The sequence below is a fragment of the Uloborus diversus genome, chromosome 3 (assembly GCF_026930045.1).
Source record: "Uloborus diversus isolate 005 chromosome 3, Udiv.v.3.1, whole genome shotgun sequence".
Lineage (NCBI taxonomy): Eukaryota > Metazoa > Arthropoda > Arachnida > Araneae > Uloboridae > Uloborus > Uloborus diversus.
Window position 1 is genome coordinate 157,660,502 of NC_072733.1, and position 11,894 is coordinate 157,672,395.

The window sequence follows — 11,894 nt, forward strand, 5'->3', positions numbered from 1 at the left end:
TACATTTTGCAGGTAATTGGCAGAATGCACTTACTGCTCTTTACCTGCACATGGAAGAACGAAATCTTTCTCTCGTGGGCAGGCAAACGGCAGTAACTGCAAATTTTTTTATTTTCATGAAATTTTTTGCCCATGACCGTTCTACTGTGGGAGGGTAAATGACAGTAACTGCAATTTTTTCCATTTTCTTTTCTTTTTTTTTGGAATTTTTCAAATCTATGCTCCTTCAGTTTTATGGTGCAAACATGTTTATTTAGTTAGCACTTTTCCTTTCTTTTTCGTTTGCTTTTTGAAACCTTTTATACCCAATTTTTCATCCCAACAACCTACTTAGAACTCTTTTATTTTTCAATATTTAACGGAAGATATATCTATAAAAAAAGGGGCAGGGTTAGCGTTTACGCGCTATAGCGGGTTTTTTACGCAAATTCGCGGGAAAGGGACGCAACTTCCGCGAAAAATCGGGTCCCAGGGACCCAGAAAACCCAAAAGATAAGAACCAGAAAAAAAAAAAGGGAGAAAATGCTAAAGATCTATTTAGTAAATGCTTTTAAGCTTCAAAATGACCAGGAGAATCAACAGAAAAGGGACTAAAATGACCCTATCTGTTTATCAGCTATTCAAACACACCCCAATTGTGGACCAGTCAATGGAATTTTAGTGATAAGACTGGAGCTTACAGTGACCTCCTGGGCAGAGCTCAGGGAGCAAGTTCACAAGTAGCCCATTGTACTGTATTCTAAGAATAAGCTTTCCCTCAACTTTTATCTTGAGGAAATTCCTAAAAACAGAAATGAAGACTAAAAATAAGAGAGGTTTTCAATGCAATCTTCAGGATTAATACAAGACAATTGTACAGTAAAAACATTGCAATTTGGCATTCATGTAACCAGAATTACTTTTGAAAATCATCACTTCGCAACCCCAATAAAAAGAGGGGAGAAAAAAAATGGCGAACATTTTCCAGATCGCGCTAAACACAAAGAGTTCGGAACTTTACATTTTTCTTGTTAAATTGCTTATGAATGCTTGAATTTTATACAAAAGCACTTTAACCTTGTTCTTTTTCTAATAATTCATCTCTTTCTGATGGGTTATTTTTAATTGGACTTGCAAAAGTCGGGTATTAATCGATCGCGTCATTTTCAAAATGGCGCGATTTTAAAAATAGAACAAAAACCAAAACAGATATTTTGAACGAGTCAAAATAAAGTCAAATATACTGATTTAAGATTGCAAATGAGCAATTTTCACACTCATATGAGAAAATGTTTTGTTTTTGCGATCGCGATTTTTGCGTCGGGTTCATTCGCTTGCGATTTATTATTATTATCTAATTGCCAATGATAATTGGGAAGGGGGGGGGGGGTCTGTTTGCTTTTTTCGCTAAGAAAAATTTCCAGGAAAACAAAGGTTAAGGGAGTGCTTTTTGCTTGATCAATCAGAGGCACTTGTTTTATATTTTATGGTAAAACCCATTTTTAAAGTAAATTTTGAGTTAATCTCATTGTAACTGACCAAATAGTTTCTCACATAATTAAGTCTTGCAAGTGTATTATTTGAAAATAATTTTACAATGATAAAATCACAAAAACTTAGGGCAAAAATAACCAATTTATTTTATTTCATGCCTCCCCCCCCCCAAGTATAAATATTTTTATATTATTCATTTACACACCAAGATTTTCTGTTTAAAATTTAAGGGACTCATTTTTTCCACCAAAGGACCCAAATCTATTTTATTAATGGGTCCCTGGGACCCAGGTTACGGATAATTGAGCGCGAACACTGAGGGGGGGGGGAAGCTTAAAACAATGCTTTTTAAAAATATAATGTTAAAATAATCTTGCCTTTTCTGCTGCATTTCAATATGCGTTTTTTTTCTCTAATTTAAGTCAAATGCTTTTTCAGATTTTTCCTTACTTGCCACAATAAGAATTATTGCTCGTTCACATGCGAATAAAGTTCGAATTTTTAACTAGTCTTTCTTTTTTTTTTTTTGTGCAATGCATAATGAATAAAATAACTCTATGTAGGATAGTCACCCAAGTCTCAAGTCTTCTGCCAAACTCCATGTCACGTGTATCTCATCAAAGCTCCAAACGCGAATAATGAATAACCTTGTTCTTCCTTCTTCAGGCATAAAGTTCACACAGCAGCGGTCCGGACCCGGACAGACCGTCCTCCGTCCTAAGCACACATCAACAGCTCTTCTCTAATTTTCCCTCGAGCTCCAACTTCCAGAGAAAAGTTTTTAACAGAAAAACCCTGAAGGTCCAACGTTTCTAATCTCACCCCCTAGCCCCTACGTGGCTACGCCGCACCGTCTCCACGACGACATTTCTGAGTGCTACAATTGGCGGACAAATGTCTTGCTTTAGTTACACAATACACTTGTGTGGTCGACAAATAGGGATAACCCCTGCGAGTAGAATACTATTTTGGTTTTTACTTGTCAGCCTAGAAAAAAGGGAAATGGTGCTGAATGTGCATTCAGAAAGTTGGTTTCAAAATCAAACAAACTATGCACCAATGTGACTTTGTATTGTAATAAAATCTCTTTCTCTCTATTTTAATTTTTCTATCATTTCAGAGCCCCATGCATTCATTTCTTCCATTTCTCCCACTTTGCTGTGGATTTTTTTTATTGATGATTCAATTTTATAAATGCGTCAACTGCCGACTCTGCCCAAAGCTATCTTTTTTATTAATTTAGTGTTTTTAAATTGAGACTTTCCGTGGGTTTCTTTATAATAATTGAATAACTATTTTGAAAAAATATTTGAATCGTACTTCTCGGCTGCTCACAGGTAATCTTAATGTGTGATACAGATTATCGGATATTTCTAAATAATATGTTTTAAAGATTAAATTTTCTCTAAAATTTACCGAATAAACACTCATTATAACTCATGCTTAGCATTGTAAGTTTGTTAAAAGGAGAAAATGTAAATATGTGCACACTTCCATTTAAATTTTATCAAAGATATAGTGAATTCAGAATTAACTCTATAAGTAAAAATTGCTGATTGTAGCTGAAATTGCCGACTGAGTACAGGAAGGAGCGCCCATTGGGAGATCCCCAGAGCTTCCATAAAAGTCCTTACTCAGCAAAGTTTGTCTGATGATTCGGCAAATTTCAAGACATGATTGCATTTTTACATTACTGAATGTACCTTTCATGTGTGCATTGCATATCATTCGGAAAATTGAGAATTTTCCCCAAAAAATTCATTTTGGTGTACCCCTGGATCAGGGTTCATACCCTTCAGGGAGAAAAAAATTCAAGCACTTTTCAAGTACTTTTCAAGGCAAAAAAAATTCTTTTCAAGGCAATATCATGAATTTGTACTAAAAATATTGTATGCAGATTTCATTTACTACACACAAACACACACAAATAGAAATAAGGCAATAATACAAAGAAGTATAGGAAAACAAAATTGCTTTATCTACAACAACAGACACTTTGATGAAAGATCTACTATGTCAAAAGTTTTTCAGAAAATGTCTGAAAACTTTGGTCATAAACAAAAGCAGATTCCAGGAGGTTTAATTTTGCAATCTTCACATTTAAAGATGTATATTTTCTAGAATCGGCAAATTAATGTTAAAAAAGAAAAACCTTTCACGAGTGTTTGAGTGTTTTAACTTTTATGAGAAGAAACCAAAAGTTCAATGGCATTGCCAGAGAGGAGTTTTTGAAGTCACCCCCCCCCCCAGTTTCAATATTTATTTCTAATATTAATGCGTTGGTTTATTACTATATAAGGGCGGTTAGGACAAAAACACCACCCAGAAAGTATTTTCAGGTTGCACTGTTAAGTTCTAAAACATTAGAGGTTCGCAAATCATTCATAAGTATGCAAATTAATTTTCGTATGTATGTATTAGTTGTTCAGCCAATAAGGCATTTCAACTATCCTCGAGTAAAAATTAGTAACTAAGAAAAGTTTATGAAAGTTCACAGTCCAGTTTCCGCAACTTAAAATATACAAAAGCTGCTTAAGAAGTGATAAATACTCTGAATGTAAACTTGAGCCTATTCAGCTTTCACTGAATAACCTGTAAAAGTTAATTAAATGTGCAACTTCAGATTCATAGCACTATATTTCGAAACTGAAAAGATTCACAAGAAGTTGACATATATTATGACACCCCTATTACTTGAAGATGCATATGGGACAACAATAACTTTTGATATGCATACAATTCAATTCTTATGTAAAAAAAGTTTATTCAGTCAAAATATTCTACGTAGAAGTACCAGGCCTAGTATCTGTTGATAACCAGCAACAAGCACTGGGCCTAGCTAGGCTGGTCCTATTCAATTTATTAGACCCAAATGAAGATCAATGTCCCTCCTTAAGCTATTTACCTCTTTGCTGATTACAGCCACTTTCGGTAAGCTGTTCCAAGTACCCACAACCTTACTAAAGTAGCAATTTTGAACATTTGAAGTAAAGGGGAAAATTGAAAATATAGGGAGGTAAAAGCATAACGAACACTACTGGATTTCCAGTGAATAATCATAACACAACCAGCCCCTGTTACACACCTTAATTATTTTAGCAGACATAAAGAAAACACATGTACTTATAAATTCAACATTATAAAATTATGTTATTCAACTTTATATTTTAAATACAAACTAAGTTAATTTGTTAGGTGCTCAATTGCTTAAATTTAAATTTTTTCAAAAACATGTTATAACCGAAAATTAGCTAAAGATAATTAAATTCAAAATTGCAAAAATAACTAAGCATAAACAAGACCAAAGTAATTAATTCTTTAGTTATTAAAATAAAAAAATAAAATAAGCTAATCTGATGTAGCATGTGTTAAAATAACTTCTAGTTGACAAAAATATAAAAATATTTACAATATGCAAAAGGATTGAAATCTCAAACAAGGGAAGCAAATGTTCGCGAATTAAGTTCAATGTTGTCATGTTTCCCATAAAATAAATTTATATTGAACTAAAATTAAACATAAATTATGCTAATGTAAGGTAGCATATGTGAAAATAACATCCGATTGGTCAATATATTTAAATATTTGCAAGATGCAAAAAGATTGAAATTTCAAACACGAGAAGCAATTTTTCGCGAAGTCTGAGTTCGCTCAACGTTGGCATGTTTCCCATAAAAAATTTTTTTTAATTATTATTATTAAATTTGAACAAAAAAATACTAATCTAAGGCAGCATATGTGAAAATAACATTTGATTAGCCAAAATATTTAAATATTTGCAAGATGCAAAAAGATTGAAATTTCTAACACAAGAACAATTTTCCGCGAAATCCGAGTAAGTTCAATGCTGTCATGGTTTCCAAATTAATTCCTTTGTTAATTAATGAAATAAAACAAAAAATGATGTAATCTAAGGTACCATATGTCAAAATATCTTTCGGTTGTAAAAAACATCAAAATATTTACAAGATGCAAAAGGATTGAAATCCCAAACATGAAAGCAATTTTTCACGATGTTGCATATTGAACACTGGTTCAGAAAATTGCATTGGTTAAATACTTTTTAAAACTTGTACGCACAATCCGATGATTTTTGAGAGAATTTAAGCAATAAGAAACTTTTTCAAGGTTTTAAAACTTTTTCCAGGTTTTCAAGCACTTGAAAATGAACTTTTTTTTTTTCAAGCACTTTTCAAGGTTTTTCAAGGGCGTACGAACCCTGTGGATACAGTGGCGGCAAAATAATATTTGTTCAAGTAAATGTCGGTAAATTGTACAATTAGCAGTCGGGGATGTTTTTCAGATGAATAATCGTCGGTGATCACAGGATACACTCTAAAAGGTGAAAATGTGCTCATGGTCAAGCTACATACTACTTTACTCAAAGATTTAGAATACAGAAACAACGTAAAAAGCAAAAATGCCGACTCTAGCTGAATTTTCTGAGTGGACGCTTATTGTCTCGGCAAAATGAGCTGTCGCAAACTAAGCAATCGGCATAGTGTGAGCAAAATAAAAATGAATGTAAACGGAGATCCCATTCATTATTTTCTCTTACGCAAAGTATCAAAAGGTTAGATGTATAACTTTGCATGAATATGCTAACTTTTTTTTTTAATTCCCGTCAATTAAAGCTTTGAAATTACGAAACATTGAAAATGCAGACTGAAACTGATTTTGCCGACTGGATGTAATCGCTGAGAGGGTGAGACACCCCCCCCCTATGACGACGGTCCTGGATATCATTATAGGGATTGCAAGCAATAAAATATTTGACGATGAATATCTTTTTCGTCTTTATTGGTCCTGGATTCCGTCCTTTCATTATGGTAATTAATGTCACTTGTGGAGGCTGCTTGTATTCCGATATATGAAGAAAAAGGTTTGTGTATGCTGTTTTTTAAATGGACAAAGAAGTAGCCATCTCTGCATAGCATCTTCATTTTTTGTAATAACCAATCAAACCTCCAGTCACTGCTAAGATCGATTCTGAGACTGCTCTAATGCTAAATCGGGATTTACTGCATCAAATTTACTTTCCGTTCATTTGACGAACAGCATTCCTCTCTTCATATCATTCACAAATTTTAAAGGTAGTTTTATCATATCTTGTAAATAAAGAGTCACAACACGAACGTAATTAGTGTGATTCGTGGGGAAAACGTAAAGTAACATTTGTCTAGTTTTCAACAAATGCAGTTCAAAATTATTACTCCTATCAGTCATGATTGAATCTAACAAAATTTTAATCATTTCACAAAGTTGGTCAATTATCTAAATATTTCGTTTTCAGTGCTCTTGGCGCGTAAAAAATTTAAAACTCATCAAATTCTTTTATGTTGACTACATTTTTCAATTAGCCCTGTATGATCTTTATCAACTGTATTCTCTCTTATTTCTTCAAGACAAGTATTTAGCAAAGGCAGTGGTTGCGGCACCGACCGCCGGAAATGCAATGAAGTACCGACCTCCTTCTGCGCATGCGCAGAGTAGAAATTACTGCCTTGGGGTCGGGATTGTTTTATGAACCCGACCAAGGGGGCGTTACGATGGGCGGGATCTAATTTCAACAGCCGACCAATGATATTCTATGCGGTCGGACGAATTATGTATGGCCGACCACACAAATTAAGATACTTTCCCAATGACCATGCTAAGCGGTCGGACGAAATATGTATGGCCGACCACACAAATTAAGATTCTTTCCCAATGAGTCTAAGCGGTCGGACGAATTATGTATGGCAGACCACACAAATTAAGATACTTTCCCAATGATCATGCTGAGCGGTCGGACGAAATATGTATGGCCGACCACACAAATTAAGATTCTTTCCCAATGAGTCGAAGCGATCGGACGAATTATGTATGGCAGACCACCACAAATTAAGATACTTTCCCAGTGACCATGCTGAGCGGTCGGACGAAATATGTATGGCCGACCACACAAATTAAGATTTCATTCCCAATGACATTCTAAGCGGTCGGACGAGTAATATATGGCCGACTACGCAAATTAAGATATATATACGCCGAGCGAAATGATAGTTCTGGAATTAATATAGATATTAAAACGGCATACACGATCTGTAATTATGCTTTAATCATAATTCAATTATTCGATGCGATACATCGACCATCTCCGACCCATGTCCTCGAGTGCCGCTGCTTTGGGTCGGACATGATTCAAATAGACCTTGTGAAATTCTATGGAGGTCGGATGTATAATATGAGACTTAATATGAATTTCCAGTGAAATACTATATTTAGCGATAATTTAATAAGATTTAAGGTAGATTTACGGCGACTAACCGATGTGTGTCACCGCCGGTCGTATAACACGGCAGGAATTCTTTTCCGAACTCTGACTCATGCCCTCGAGCTCGAAATTCTAGGGAGGAAATCCGTAGAGCTATTCATTTTGAACTCTTTTAAACAGTTTTCGAATATTCAATGTACGATTTGAAACTCGCACCGCGTTCCATGATGCTAGCCATTTTTACACGAACCAAGCACGCACGCACATGGTCGGAAGTAGTTGGAACTAGTGACGTCGCTAGCTGGAACCGCCGCGCCACGCGAAGCGAAGGAGGCGTGTCAATCCGTTGAAAGTGTCAGATTTGCGCATGCGCAAGTTTCTAGGTCGGATGCCGAATCCAGCTCCGACGGTCGGTGCCGCAACCACTGCGTTTAGCAAATGCCTCAATAATGACTATCAAAATAAAAAAATTGATTTTTATATTTTGCTTTTGAAGACCTATGTAAAAATTTGATTTTTAGTGTTAAATACTTTTTTTCAAAAAAAAAAAAAAAAAAACTATCTTTTAATTTTTTTTTTATTTTAAATTAACTAGAATTAAATATCTTACATTTTAAGAAACAACGGGGCATTGTAACTAGGACAATAATTAAAATGGTTCAGATGAGGTTACTCAATTCATTTACTAAGTACCTAAGGGAGCGGGGTATAAAAAATAAATGGACCAACAAGCCTCCTGGCAACATCCAGAATCGTAATCTGTAAGCTTTTTTGAGTTCAAAACAATTTACAGAATGCGGTCCTCATATTTTGCATACTCAACTCTATACAGCGCCCGCTCTAAGAAATGTTTTTGAAAATTTAAGTCACTGGTGACGTTATGGAGTCGAGGGCCAAGTTGGTAGAAAGAGTGCAAAAAAGTGACTCTCTTTTGGAAATGTTTTAGAAATGTATTCTTTTACAAAAATGCATTTTTAAAGTTATTTGTGGTGATAGTAGGAAAGGATGTGGGAATGGGGGTTTTCTCTCTGAAATTTTGCTGAGCAAAAGAATGAAAACTGAAGTTTTAAACTTTCTTTGGTCTCTTAAAGAGATTATGACACCCTTTTGGCACCACGCTTGAGCTCTATCAATACACTTCAATTTGCCGCTCGAAGCAAGGATCCTGCCTGGTTAATCCCAGACCCAGCAGTGGTCAGATGATAGGGTGGTTCAGTTGTGACATCAATTACAGTCCCCCCCTCCCCCCATCTGAAACAAAACTCTTAGAATCATCTAGGATTTTGGAACGGGAACGTTCTTCTAGCTCCTGCTTTGTGGATCCCCCCCACCCCACCCAATAAAAACCCATTGTTGCAAAATTTTGTTATCCTATAGCAGTAATATTAATAGTAATTGCTATGAGGACGTTGAATGAAGGCTACACTGAAGCATGCATCAAGTTTATTCCCCGTCATTGCTCTATAGTGAGGACAAACTTTACCTGTAAGCGAGGAGAATCACCTATGCCAATAATAGATAGATATTGAGGCAAAGTAAGGGGATGTTGGATTGCATCACAAGCAACTTGTATGTTGTGCAATATAAATTAGTGTGAGAAACTGTTTATATTTAAATGGTTATAATTAAATTAACATACAAATGAATTCCAGAGAGGAACAAGGACAAATTTTTAGTGCCAATAGCTTAAAGTTTAAGGCGTGTTTATAGTTTTGTTTTTTAGTATATGAGCATTTTTATGAAAAAATAAGGCGAAGTTTCGGGATGGTAACTTTGACTATTTCTGAAATACATTTGCACTAAAAAGAATTAAATAAAATAATTTTAGAAAAAAATAGAACCGACTTCAAAATTGCTCTAAAAAGTGAAAAATAATTTTATTGTTTGAACACCATCAATAATATAGTCGAGTCCTGACTCACGCGAGGAATGCACTCCAAGACTCCTCGCGTAAGTTGAAATCTCGCGTTGTGGAAAAATATATGTATACAGCTTTTTTAGAAGCATATCAAATTCTTTTAGACATGTATAAACACCCCTCAAACTGCTTTAAAGCATTCCTCAAATATACACTAGTTTCTTACATAAAGCAATAAACTTGTACTGTGTTTTAAAAAAAAAAAACTTTTTATTCAACATTAAATACTTTAAGATGCACAAAATGAATAATCAATGGGAGGGAAAGACGTAAAATGAAACAACACAGTATGCACAGTATAAAATGCTGCACTAATATAATAATACTATACAGTCGTAGAATATCAATATTTATGACTTAAAAAATGAAGATAATGATGAATATGCTCCATGATCAGGTTGTTATTCTTCTCTAATACATTTTTAAATACGGTTGCTTCGCCATTTCTCTCATAACGTCTCAATTTGTGGCAACAGCCTCTCTTACTGATTTCTTTAATCCACAATACAAAAGCAGCTTCCATTTTCATAATATTTATTTTGCTAGACTGGCAAACTTATTGAAACTAAGCTCTGAACTTTTACGGATATTTTTTTGTTTTGACTTACGTATGGAAGATTTACTTACACTTATTGTCGCGTTACCGTCAACGTTTTGTAGTTATTCAAGCATATCAAGAATCTTACCTTTTTTTTAAAATCTTCTTTTTTTTATCAGAAACTTTCCTTTTCTTCTCATCTTCCAAACTTTAGATGAACGTCCACTAAGATGCCATTACATTTCATTAACTTTAATATTTAGAATGAAAAAAATAAATAAATGAAAATGCTAAGTGGTTATTTGATGCATTAGCAGTGCCATGCGTAGACTAGTTTGGTGTGGGAAGTTTCGCTGTCAGTGATGCTTAAAAGGATGTAATAGCATTCACAAAATCAATATTTATTAGCCAATAAAGAAGCTGATACATTTTTCCAAAAAATTTCGTGTCGTGGACAAAAAAATCGCGGTAGCTCTAAATTCGTTACTTGTGAAAAATTCCTGTTATAGCCATTTTGCGTAAGTCGAATCGTGTTGTAGCGTGAGTCGACTGTACTTTTAAAGGTAATTTTTGAAGTTGGTGCAAAAAGTATAGATAAAATCATTAGTAGCCATAATTCAACTATATAATAACAACTAGTACAACTATAAATTTAACCGGGCCCAGTTTCTTCAATACCTATGCATTGGTGACAGCGTATTTGAGCAGTGGTGTGTACATGTTTCGCTCCTAATTTAGAATGATTTTTTTTAAACTATAGACGGAATATGGTTACACGATTTTACTTTTTGTTTTTCTCCAACTTCAAAAATTATGTTTAAAAGTATTACGATGGTGTTCAAAGAATAAAATTATTTTTCACTTTTTAGAGCAATTTTGAAGTTGGTTCTTTTTTTTTTTCCAAAACTTTTTTTTTTTTTTTGTGTTAATGACATATTTTTCATATGGAAGAATTCTTCTTCAAATAGAGCTAAGCAAAGCAAGGAAATTTCGCATTTCCCTGAAGAAATGATAATTTTTGTCTTTCACAAGAAGATCAGATAGGGGACAGAGAAATAAAAGGAGGAAGAGTCAAAATTCACCTGCTGAAAAACTGACAAAACCAAAAAAGAAAAAAGGCTAATAAAAGGGGGGGGGGACTTTCATTGTATTACTAAAGAATGTTACATTACGGGAAAACATTTCCACACAGAAGCAAAAAACAAAACAATAAAAAATGAATAAAGCTTTTACCTTAAGAATTGAGATATGAAATAGTGAAGTCACAAACACTTAACAAAAAAGTAAGATCACATGTTCTCCTTTTGTATTTCATTTACACATATATTTCACTTTTTATGCCTGATCTAAACCTTATACACGTTGTTCAACTTCCACGTGTGAACTTCAAAACAGAATGAATCATAGCAACATACAACTTAGAGCAAAAGTAAACAATCCCAAAACCAGGGTTGCCAGATTTTAAAACAGAAAAATACTACATCTCCTCTGAAAAAATACTACAAAATACTACATTTGGCGCCATCTACTGGAAAAGAAATATAACTAAAAATAACAATACTTTTGCAGGCTCTAATATGTATGCCTAAGGTAGTGGTTTAAAAAAATATATATATTCTCATCGTTTAATTTTAAAAAAATCAGATTTTGAACTTTATAATTTGTTTTGTCCCTCTTTTTTTTCGAAATAAAAAAAGTCACATATAAAC

At 34.1% G+C, this 11,894-nt stretch overlaps 1 protein-coding gene across 2 annotated transcripts in view; it reads right to left on the reverse strand.

Annotated features, from left to right (window-relative positions):
• The window catches only part of LOC129219217 (tRNA (cytosine(38)-C(5))-methyltransferase-like), an 80,812-nt gene extending 69,224 nt beyond the window's left edge, over positions 1 to 11,588 (reverse strand). Inside the window, exons 1-2 of one of the 2 annotated variants that reach the window (XM_054853542.1) lie at positions 11,419 to 11,588; positions 10,334 to 10,410 (exon numbers count right to left, since the gene is read on the reverse strand). The gene's annotated coding sequence lies outside the window, so the exon portion shown is untranslated. The remainder of the gene's footprint in view (positions 1 to 10,333; positions 10,411 to 11,418) is intronic. The other variant, XM_054853540.1, reaches the window with a different exon arrangement.
• Between the last annotated feature and the right edge of the window lie 306 nt (positions 11,589 to 11,894).